Raw genomic sequence first — 12,830 nt, forward strand, 5'->3', positions numbered from 1 at the left:
AAATTCTTTCATGGGTAAGAAGGTCCATTCAAAGTGCAAGATAGACCAATAGATTTCAATGTAACAGAATATGAACAGTCTATTAACATGGTTTCAGATTCCACTTGCTACTAACCTTTAAGAAACTACCACTTGTATTTTAATATATAGTATCAAAGAAGAATATCCATAATTATCTAAAAAAGCTATTATAGGGGTGCCTGGGTAGCTCAGTCATTAAGCGGCTGCCTTTGGCTCAGGTCATGATCCCAGGGTCCTGGGATCGAGCCCCGCATCGGGCTCCCTGCTCAGCAGGAAGCCTGCTTCTCCCTCTCCCACTCCCCCTGCTTGTTTTCCCTCTCTCGCTGTGTCTCTCTCTGTCAAATAAATAAATAAAATCTTTATTTTTTTTATTTTTATTTTTTTTAAGATTTTATTTATTCATTTGAGACACAGAGATACGGAGAGAGAGAGAGCATGAGCAGGGGGGAGACAGAAGGAGAGGGAGAAGCAGGCTCCCCACTGAGCAGAAAGCCCGATGCGGGGCTCGATCCCAGGACCCTGGAATCATGACCCGAGCCGAAGGCAGACGCCTAACCATCTGAGCCACCCAGGCGCCCCAAATAAAATCTTTAAAAAACAAAAAAAGCTATTATAATGCTACTGGCTTTTCCGACTATAAACCTGTGAAAGACTGTATATTCTTTATATATTTAATTTAATTAATTTATTTATTTATTTATTTTTTGCATTGCAATCACATGTTTATTTAATACTTTGGAGGTAGATTAAAATACATCATACCTTTCAAATGCTTAATATAAAAGCACTTCCTTGTAAAAGTTACTAGAAGTGGTGCCTGGAGAGTTTCTTACCCATGTAACTTAAAACCATATCCTTACACCCTAGTAAAGTAGAATTGGAAGTGTTTGGCTTAATATTCCTTTTTTTTTTTTTTCCCTGTCTCTCTCTCTCCTTATAGAATAGAATATATACTAGTGAGACCCTAAATTTTAACATTTTAAAAATTTAGGTCTTTATATATTTTAACTGAAACACTGTTATACAACATATTGAATAAAGTGTGTATGAAAATCTGGTTATCTTCTACTAAGCCAGTGTTAAAGAAAATTATAAAAATGTAATACAACACCCTTACTAAATTATTTCGTTTTAGATAATAGTTATTTTCATAAAAGATAAGTTATTGATGTAACTTTTTATAATAGGGCTCTTATTTTTAAATGCATTAGTGCATATTTTTTAAATTTCTCAGTTTTAATTTCTGCTAAGGTAAACATTAATAGATATACATAAACGAAAGCCCTTTGAGGGTCCTCAGTAATTTTTAAAAATGTAAGAGAGGGGCACCTGGATGGCTCAGTAGGTTAAGCGTCTGCCTTTGGCTCAGGTCATGATCCCAGGGTCTTGGGATCAAGTCTCACATTGGGCTCCCTGCTCAGTGGGGAGTCTGCTTCTCCCTCTGCCCTTCACCCTGCTCTTGCTCACTCTCTCTCTCTCAAATAAATAAATAAAATCTTTTTTAAAAAAAATGTAGGGGCACCTGGGTGGCTTAGTTGGTTAAGCATCTGCCTTCAGCTCAGGTCATGATCTCAGGGTCCTGGGATCGAGCCCCACATAGTGCTCCCTGCTGAGCGGGGAGCCTGCTTCTTCCTCTGCCTGCCGTCCCCCCTGCTTGTGCTGTCTCTCTGTCAAATAAATAAAATCTTAAATATATATATATATAAAACGTAAAGGGCCCTGAGACCAAAAAATTGAGAATCATTGCTACAGATACTAAAATGACAATTAAAATATACAAGAGTAAAAAAATAAATAAAATAAAATATACAAGAGTATTATGAACAATTTTGTGCCACTAAATATAAGAATATTAAGTTCTTTGAAAAACAAATATTACCAAAACAGAAAATCTGACTAGGCCTAAATCAGTTAAAGAAATTGAACCCCTTATTTAAAACCTTCCCATAAAGAACGCTTTAAATCCAGATGGCTTCATTGGTGCACTTTACTAATTATTTAAGAAGGAAACAACCTTAATCTTGTACAAATTCTTATAGAAAATAGACAAAGAGAAAACACTTCCCAACTTGTATGATCTTAATTCTAGACCTGACCAGGTTATTATAAGAAGGGAAAATTATAGGCCATTTTCTCTAATAAACGTGGATGGAGAAATCCTAAACTAAATAATACTGAATCTATATAAAAGTAAGTCTATAACAGGGGTGCCTGGCTGGCTCAGTCAGTAGAGCATGCAACTCTTGATCTCAGGGTTGTGAGTTCAAACCTCATGTTGGGTATAGAGCTTACTTAAAAAAAATAATAAAATAATATTTCTTTAAAAAAAGTTGATACATCATAGCCAAGTTGAGCTTATCCTAAGAATCCAGTGTTATTTTATCATTCAAAAATTATTCAATGTGATTCACCATATTAACAGAAAAAAGAAGGAAAATGATAATATGGGGAAGAAAAGCATGTGATAAGTTCGACACACACTAATGATTAAAAAAACAGAACCAATAACAACAAAATCCTCTTAGCCTACTTCCTACTGGAATGGAAAGGAATTGATTGAACTTGAGAAGCAGCGTCTACAGAAATCTTGCAGTAGACATCACAGTGATAAAATGCTGAATGCTTTGTCTCTGAAGGCAGGAACAAAGCATGAAAACTTGCTATCATCACTCCTTTTCAACATGTCCTAGAGGTTCTAGCCAGAGCATTAAAGCAAGAAAAGAAAGAAAGAAAAATTTTAAGGATGGAAAGAAGAAATGAAAGTCTCATTTTACAGACGACATGATTCTGCATGAACAGTAATAAATTTATAAGTAATGTCTTGGATTATGCAATTTTCACTGATAGCATTTCTGTCATTTTGATTCTGCCTAAGTTCATTCTTGGAGTGTAGAAATCACTGCAGTGTGTGGAAGTACCTTGTCATTCCTCAAGTACATGCAGCAAAGGTCTCTTACTTCTGGTGTTACTTTTTTTCTCTACAGGTCGTATCTGACTCCTGTACGGGACGAGGAAGCAGAGTCTTTACGGAAAGCACGCTCCAGACAAGCTCGGCAGACTCGAAGGTCTACTCAAGTGAGTGTGACCTTCTTTTTTATGTCATTTTGTCTATCTTCCTTTCTGTTGGAGGTACAATTAAAAAATCGTTAAGATGAGTTCCTTACTCCAGCCACTGTTGTAAAAGTTTTCACCTGTGTTAAATCTTATACTACATAGTATCAGATGAATTTATAGCTACATCTGCCCACTCTCACTTTTATTTCTCCAGGCTCAGAGCAGGTTTATCTCCTTTCCTTCACAAGACTAATCATTCCATTTGTGTTTAAGAGGCCACATCTTAAGAGTCCCTAAAGGAGAAGAGTTTGGCAGTTCCCCAAAATGTTATATATACAGTTACCATATGACCTAGCAATTCTACTCTTAGGTATATAGTCAAGAGAAATGAAAACATATGTCCACACAAAAACTTGCACATAGATGTTTATAACAGCATTATGCACAATAGCCCACATCCCAAATTCAGTGTCATTTCTGAACTCTGGCCAGAGTTTACTTGCTATATAGACCATATTTATGTGTGCAGTTGGCAAGCTTGCTGTAGAGTTGAGTCCTGGGCTCCCGGCGGCAGCAAGGTTTAGCATTGTGTGGCTGGGCGTGCCTCAGCTATCCTCTGCAGCTGTAGGAGTCGTGGGCACAGGCTGAGCCATCAAGCAGACCAAATAAATTAAGCAGTTAGCATAACTGGGGAAAAAAGAAAACAAATATCCATTAACAAAGGAATGGATAAATAAATATTATATAGCCATACAATAGAGTATTATTTGGCAATAAAGAGATACATGCTAATGCTACAATATGCAGGAAACTTAAGAAAACATTATGTTAAGTGAAAGAAACCAGACATGATTCCATTTATATGAAAATATCCAGAATAGGCAAAGCCAGAGAAATAGAAAATAGATTAGTGGAGCACCTGGTGGCTCAGTCAGTTGTGTCGAACTCTTGATTTCGGCTCAGGTCATGATCCCAGGGTCGTGCGTCAGGCTCCGTGCTGGGCATGGAGCCTGCTTAAGATTCTCTCCCTCTCCCACTGGTCCTCCCCCACCTCACTCTCGCTCTCTGTCTCTCTAAAAAAAAAAGAAAGAAAGAAAAAAGAAAGAGAGAGAGAGAGAAAGAAAGAAAAGAAAGAAAGAAAATAGATTGGTGGTTGCCAGGGTGGGAGAGAGGAAGGAATGGGAGTGACTGCTGATGGATATCGAGTTTCTTTTTGGGGTGATGAAATGTTCTGAAATGAGATGGTGATGATGGTTGCAGAACTCTGTGAATATGCTAAAACCACTGAATTGTATACAGGCATACCTCATTTAATTAAGTAGGCTCCCTGCCCAGTGTAGAGCCCAACATGGGGCTTGAACTCACAACCCTGAAATCAAGCCTGAGCTGAGATCAAGAGTCGGAGGCTATGGAGTGCCTGGGTGACTCAGTCGCACTCTTGCTCTCTCTCCCTCTAAAAAAAAAAAAAGAGTCGACGCTTAACCAACTGAGCCACCCAGGCACCCCAATCTGTATAATATTGCAAAAATCACTGCGCAGAGAATTGATGGGAGTGGTCGGCAAAAGTATGTTTATAAAAGCGGGAAACAAGAAGACGTGTTAGGAAGCTGTCACAGCAGTCCAAGCTGGAAGTAACAAGACCATGAACTCAGTCAGGATGTACTGGCAAGGAGAAGGGAGAGAAAGCTGTGACTTGGCATTAAGGAGGCAGAGGACGATGAGCTGATGAAGCACAATTAAAAGGAGCAGCCAGAGAGATGAAAGGTAAACCAGGAAATAGGAGTGGCATAGAAGTAAATGAAAAGTCAGTTGAAGGTAACAGTTGTAAATTCTACAGAGGTCAGGCAGGAAAGCTGAGGACTGAAGAAAGGGACTTTATTTTTTTTAAGATTTTATTTATGGGGCGCCTGGGTGGCTCAGTCGTTAAGCGTCTGCCTTCAGCTCAGGTCATGATCCCGGGGTCCTGGGATCGAGCCCCCCATCAGGCTCCCTGCTCTGTGGGGAGCCTGCTTCTCCCTCTCCCTCTGCCTGCCACTCCCCCTGTTTGTACTCTCTCTCTCACTGTCAAATAAATAAATAAATAAATCTTGAAAGAAAGAGAGTGAGTGAGAGAGAGAGGGAGGGAGGAAGGAAGGAAGGAAGGAAGAAAAGGGCTGTGCTTTCTCTTTGTAAAAAAAGAAAAAAAAAGACCAAGACTTACCTATAGTTTTTTTTGTTTTAGTTTGGTTTATTGTGGTAAAAAATACATAACATGCAGTTTATCACTTTAACCATTTTTTTAAGTGTCATTAAGTTCATTCACATTATTTTGTAACTATTACCACCATCCATCTCCAGAACATTTTTGATCTTCCCAAACTGAAACTCTGTATATATTCAACAATAATTCCCTCTCCCCCCTCCTCTAGCTTCTGACAACCACCATTCTACTTCTTGTCTCTATGAATTTGATCACTCTAAGTACTTCACACAAGCGGAATCATACATTATTTATCCTTTTGGTGCCTGGCTTATTTCACTTAGCATAATGTACTTCAAGGTTCATCTGCATTATAGCCTGTGTCCGTACTTCATTCTTTTTTAGGGATGAATGATATTATACTAAATGGTTAGATCGCATTTTATTTATTCATTTACCTGCTAATAGACACCTTTTGTCTATTGTGAATAATACTGCTGTGAGCATGGGTATACAAATGTTCTGTTTGAGACCCTGCTTTCAGTTCTTTTGGGTAAATACTCAGAAGTGGAATTTGCTGGATCATATGTTTCTGTCTTAATTATTTACATTCTATCATACTCAAGGTTTTCTTATGTCTTTTCCATTAGATCAAAAGGTTCTTGAGTGCAGGAATCATTTGATTTGTCTTTGTAGTTCCAGTGCTTAAAGACACTTAATAATTTATTAAGAGAATGAGTGAATAAATTCAGGAATAGTTAAAAAAAAAAAAAAACAGGTTATAGTACTTGCTTAACTCCCTCTAGCTTTAGAACTTCCTTCTCATGAGGACTTGAGCACATAACTGCTTGAGTTAGAATCAGCTCACTCTAGTCCTAACTCTCTTTCTCGCTTCTTCTTGCAGATGATTCCTACTTGTTTTTCTTCTGTACTGCTGCTCCTGAGAGCCTGGGGGAAATATCAATTGTTGGATTGTCTCTGTGTGACATTCCTAGAGTCACTTAGGAAATCATCTTAGAATAAAGCTAGTTTAGGTGGTGTCGTTTTTGTTGGTTGGTTTTTGTTGTTGTTCTAGCCTGGCTCTGAATTTTCACCAAAATGAGCCTGGTTTTTCTTTCTATAAGTAAAATCAAGTTTTTCTTACTATCCACTATTCAGAGAATTTCTCTTGGTAACCATTTGCTCTTGGGAGGTATGGAGCTTTCAAATAAAGGTACTGAGAACTAAGAGTATGAGAGAAGTACATCTACAACAGGCAGCCATCAATGTTGCCCTATTTTCTGGAACTTAAACTGGAAAAGCTAAAGTATTACATTTGAAATATACCTGGGCTCAGGCTGGGGCTCTTTGCACACTGAGGTGTTTATTTTAAGTATATCTTGCTTGTAATGGCCTCATACATTTTGAGAGCTTCATTTGGAATTTGATACTATTAGATCTTTAAGGCAGTCTCCCTGCTTATTTATCAACAGTTATTCCATGGTTAGGGTGAAACTTCCTGACCTTGTGTCATTTTCCCAGGGCGTGACACTAACAGACCTTCAGGAAGCAGAAAGGACTTTCAGCCGGTCGAGAGCAGAACGGCAAGCTCAGGAGCAGCCTAGCCAGAAGTCCACAGGCACTGAAGGGCTTGAAGGAAGCTCGGAGAAGCATGAGCCCTCAGCGGTCCCGGCAAAGGAAGCTGGCGAGGGCCGTCAACCCTGGGGTGGGAGTCTGGATGAAGAAGTAAGTCACTGACATGTACTGTGCTAAAAGCAGGGTCACTAATGTGGGGAATCCCTCCTCACTGATAACTCAAGCACGGTGCTACTTTGCAGGAGACAACTCATAGAAAACACTGGTAACGTCCGTCTGTCATTGGCAAACCTGTATGACTGAAAGAACTCAGAGGATGTCCGTCCTTCAGTCATCATTTTGTGCTCGGATTTAACTAATGCTTATTTTTTATCCAGTTTTATTGAGATGTTGAGATATAACATTGAATTGACATACAACATTTTATTAACTTTAGACTGTACAATATGGTGATTTGATATATGTATATATTGTGAAATGATTACCACAATAAGTTCCATTAACTAAATTTATTCTTTAACTAAAGATGTTTTTCTATTCTAAAGAGAGAGGTTATAGTATAGTAAAAATACAAATAGAAATGTGAGGATTTATTGAGTGTCTACTTTATACCAGGCATTATTTCAACTATTTCGTATGTATTAATTTGTTTAATCCTCTGAGGTAGATATTATTTGTATTGTAAATGTAAGGAAATCAGGTCACAAAGAGGTTAAGTAGCTTGCCCAGCATTTCACACAGATGAGAAGTGGTTAAGCAAGAACTTGACATAGGCAGCTGAGCTCCACAGAGCGCTCTCTCAACCATGATTATATTGTTCTCTAAACCCCTGCAAACCTAGGAGTTTACAGAGCACCCCTTAATCACATGCCACAAGATGTCATTATTGAGGTGGACATTTTTAACTTATGTTTCCTTTCTCAAGTGGAGTTGGTAGTCAAAGGCATAGGATTCTATTTAGGGTGAACATAACTCCTAGTTTAAATTAGGAGTTCAAATTACACCTGTTATCTTAGTGTAATTATTGATACCATTCATCTTCACTCTCAGAAGTGTCTCAGTTGGGATGATAAATTTTCCCATCACCATAGTTAGAGGAGAAAGGAATCTCCTTGCTCCAACTCTGGCTAGGTTACATAAACTAACTGAGGTTTTTTTGTTTATTTTGTTCTGTCAGCTACTGTTTATTGATTACTTACTACTAGCTACTGTTCCAAGCATCTACCATACATTCTCTTGTATAAACCTCACAACCCTCTCTGAGGAAGCTATTATCCCTACTTTACATAGGAGAAAGCAGAGGCTCAGAGAAGTTAAGTAACTTATGGAAGGCCACACAGCTAGTAAGTGCTGAAGCTAGAATTTGAACCAAGTTCTGTCTGATTCCAAAGCTTACTATATTTTATTGCCACTGTCTTTATAAACAAAAAAGTATACAATCTCTACATGTATTAAGAATTTATCTGTGCATCTTCAAAAACCCAAGTTAAGGCTTATTGTCAGTCTCTTTCTCCTTGGGGAAAAATTTCAAAGTGGAAAATGGGAAGTTTTTTTAAGTTTCAGTAAGCCTGGTTATGGCAGGTTGGTAGAATATTCAGAAATTGGTTGATTGCTCAGATTTGGCCTCTGTTCTCAGATAACTCTGTATTGTTTCTTCATATTCCCAAGCTTTTTATTTTTCTATGTAAATCTTGCCTTTCAGTGCTCCGTCTAAAAAGGCCATCACCCTTCTTATTTTCATTCCAAAATCAAAGGAATTTTTATTAACAAGGTTAGTGCTACCTAGTGCCCTTTGGTCAATTTAGGAAAAATTTTCCTGGGCTGCTGTCAACCTGATGGTATTATCAGAATAGGAATCCAGAAGCTGTTTCCTTTCTGGCTAATTAACTAACTAACTTTAGTTCAGCTCAGTAGCTATTTACTGAGCATCAACTATTAATAAGCCTCTTTGTATAGGAAAAGCCCATTTTTAATAAGCCTGCTATCCTTATCCTTTGGTTGGACTTGACCTCTAACGTCTCACCCTGTGGATTATTTCCAGCCTGTCTATCGTCGCCTAAGGTACCCAGTCCAGCCAGACAAACCCACAACACCAGTATCTCCTTCTGCATCAAGATCCTCTCTCTACACCAGTTCCCATCTGCTGCGGACAAGCAGGTCTCCAGTCCCTGACTCGGAGAGTCCAGAGACCACCACAAACGCTGCAGTTGCAAAGGAAATGGACAAAAATGGTATGTAGAGCTTCAGAATAGGTGGCGTCCCCCCGTCGTGTACATGCCCCCATTTCCTAAGATCACACTTTGTTTTATCTCTGGCCAGAGAGTGAAGAAGCAGATGTGGATGATCAGTCCTCTACTAGACTGTCCATCCGTGAGAGGAGGCGGCCCAAGGAACGACGACGAGGCACGGGCATCAATTTCTGGACAAAGGATGTAAGTGGATTGGTCCGTGCTGGGACATATCACATCACCCATGGCTGCCGTCCTTTCTGCTGAGTTCAAAAAAAGAAAGGGTCCCACCTGGTATGATGAATCTTGCAGATTATCAAGAAATATTACTGAGGAAAGAGAAGACGACCTACCTAGTGTGGGACTCCTTTGGTATATCCTTGGCCAGACGCCCAGTACCTAGAGCAGTGCCAGGCACGTAGTAGGCACTCAATTCTCCCTAATATTCCCAGAAAGTCATGTAGTTAGTCAATAGTATTATCACATATAAGCAGAGATTCTAATGAAATATTTTAGGAGTGTTACAAGAATTTCAAGGAACCTAAAATCTTAGTAATGTAAGTTCATCTGACTCAATTTTACTCTTTTAGAGGAAAAAAGAAAAAAAAAAAAATAAAACAGATTAACTTTGGCTTTAAAATAAAGACAGGTGCACCAGGGCTTACTAACTGCAAGCACACATTCAGGACTTTAATTCACCCTCCTGTTCTATACCGGGGTCACTCAACTTTTGTTATTGGCATTTTAAAAATTAAGTGACCAAGAATCAAGAGGTCCCTGGTTACCAGTGACTCATCTGAAAACTAGATGAACCATTCAGTGAGACAAGGAATGAAACAGTAATAGTCATCTATTAGAAACTATTCTTTAAGATAAAAGTATCTCATTTTTATAGGACCAAATAGACTATTGACAGACAATAACTATTGACAGAGATGGAATAAAGTCTGTCCTTTCTAAAGATACCCCTTTTCCTGCTATGGTTTATTTGACGTTTTTGATGACAGGCAGTGTTTCTGAGCTGTCTGCCTATGGCGGCTGTTAAAAGGCAGTAACAGAGCATCACTTGGCAGTCAGTTCTCACTGCCTATGTTTGAAATGCCAAGATGCATAATTGATGGGAGCTGACCTTGTTGCTTTCAAGGATGTCTGTGACTATGGTCCTCTTGTTTTTCTTCTTCCTTTTCAGGAAGATGAAACTGACGTCTCTGAAGAGGTAAAAGCAGCACTGGTAAGTGGCAAGCCAGTGAGGTATGTCCCTCTTGGTTCAGCCCTTCTCGTGTGCGTACAATTTCATTAGAAAAGAGCAGGCCCTATGTAGATTTGAGTTGAGGGAGAGTTTGGAGATAGACATTGCTCTGAGAGATGTGGCAGGTGTTAGTTGGTGGTACATTGTCTTCAGATGCTCTTGAGCAAGTTTCCTGCACTTCTTTATGCCTTCTGCTGATCCCTAACACAGTTCTAGGATCTGTCTATCTGCTTTTTCTCTCTTGTGAATACGTTATTGGATTGTAGAAAGTACTTTGAAATCTTCGGAAGAAAAGTGAAGAGTGATACTATTTCTTTTATGGGTCTATACTTATATAGAGAAAGGAACATAAATGTGAAGAATGTAAACATCACACAATCCAAAAGTCACATATTTGACTTTGAAATAAGGTTAAACCCTTGACTCTTATACAACTCAGGCCTGGCATCAACTTTTCTCTGCAGTGGATGACCTGGGCCCAGCCTTCCTGACACTCCAGGTTCCTGAAAGCCACTCAAACATGACAGAAAGTTAGTGGTTTCCTTATCAGTACTATTTTTCAGGAAGGAAGGAATTTGATTTTGACTACATGATTTGAGACTACATGTACATCTCTACTGGAAATTATGTAAAAAAGATGGACTTTTTGTATCCTGCAGTTAGTTGAAAGTAGGTTTTCAGAATATATTTGAGAGGCGCCTGGGTGGCTCCGTTGGTTAAGCCTCCGACTCTTTTTTTTTTTTTAAGAGGTAGGGGCAGGGCAGAATGCAAGGGAGAGAGAATGTTAACTGGGCTTCACACCCAGCATGGTGCCTACTTAAAAAAAAAGAATGTATTTGATAAACCATACTGAAAATCAACAACTAACTTGTTCTTAGCAGAGGAAATAGAAATACTCTATTATGTCATTGACCTGCCTGTATTTTAGTCAAGATCCAAAGCAATCAGTAGGGCCTTCCAAAAAGCAATGCCAAGATGACTAGTGGTGACATAGGTGAGAACTGCCTACCGTTGGTTGAAGCTAGGTGACTTCACAAAGATGAGCCATGTCAAGTGGAAATACCACAAAGAGGTTCATGCACATGCATAAATAACAGCAACCCTTCAGTTCTTCAATGGGCTGGGAAAGGCTTTTGGAGACAAAGAGTGAATGTAGGAAGGTTGCTTTAGGGAATTATAAGATACCTAAAGAGAGAATCTGAATAATAGATACAGAGCACTAAAATGGACTACAAATCCCTAGAGAGTTATAGAGGCCATTAAATCCGTAAAGGGAATGACAACAAGGATGGCTTTGTCGTGACAGAATGTCTTTTGTCGGTGAAAATCTGTGTCTCCACCTTTCCAAACCACTTGCCATGGGAAAATCCTAACATAGGGCACAGGTAAGGAAAGCTAAGATGTTCCTGATGCAGTGCGTCCCAGAGAATTTCATCTTAGGACTTGAATGAAATGGAATGAAAATTACAGAAAAGATTTTCTGATTCTTTTCTGGTGAGGAAGAGCAGAGACTATTGAGGTTTGACGAGAAAGTCATTTGTCAGACTGAAAAACATTTCACTCATCCAACTGCTTGAGGCATCTGTTAGTGTCTGCCATGTGTCAAGCAGACTCCAACGTGAATCTTAATAGAAGAATGAACAGTCTGTTATCTCTAGAAGGTAGTTTAACTGAAGAGGGAAAACAAAAAGCCAAAAACACTTACCTGTTTTTCTCCCAAGTACTGTCTTCTAACACTAGCAGACATGATGCCGTTATCATCATATGGACCTGCAGAGCAACATGCCTGGCCATGTAAGCTGCAGTTCTACTTCAAGACAATCAGTAATCTCTTAGGACCAATCTTTCTCCCCCACCTCCATGTCCTTCCATCAGGCGGCAGAATTGAGCCAGCCAGAGGAGGGGGCATTCCGTTGAATTGGCACTGTTAGCTAGTGAGCATGGATACTGCTGAGAAGCCAGGGCAGTTTTCTTTTCTTGGTTTTTGGTTCAGTAAGACTATATATGCTATTGAGGTCATGACAGTTCCCTTCTCTTTCTGAGCCTGTTCTTAAAGAGTAGTGGTGGTATTTTTAAAGTTAATTCTTCCCAAGACTCTGGCATATATATTTTTTTGAGATAAAATTTACAATCAATAAACTGCACGGATCTTAAGTGTATTATCTGATGAGTTTTGACAACTGTATACACCAGTGTAAACGCCACTCAAAATACAAAATTTTTCCATCACCTTGAAAAGTTCCCTCATGCCCCCTTCCCTGTCCCAAGAGACAACCTCTCTTCTGATTTCTGTCACTATGGATTAATATTGCCTGTTCTTGAACTTCATATATATGAAGCATACAGTCATATTTCATTTTAAGAGTAGAAAGGAAACTTCAGTGGTTATTATTCCTATCTTATGTCCCAGTTAAGGTTAGAATTAAAATGACTCCAAATAAGTACAGATTTTGTTTCCTCCTCTTAAAAGATTTCAAAAGAAGATTCTTTAACCTCTCGCCCTTGTATCAGTAACAACAGCATG

Source organism: Halichoerus grypus, chromosome 7, assembly GCF_964656455.1.
Source record: "Halichoerus grypus chromosome 7, mHalGry1.hap1.1, whole genome shotgun sequence".
In the NCBI taxonomy this organism is placed as follows: Eukaryota; Metazoa; Chordata; class Mammalia; order Carnivora; family Phocidae; genus Halichoerus; species Halichoerus grypus.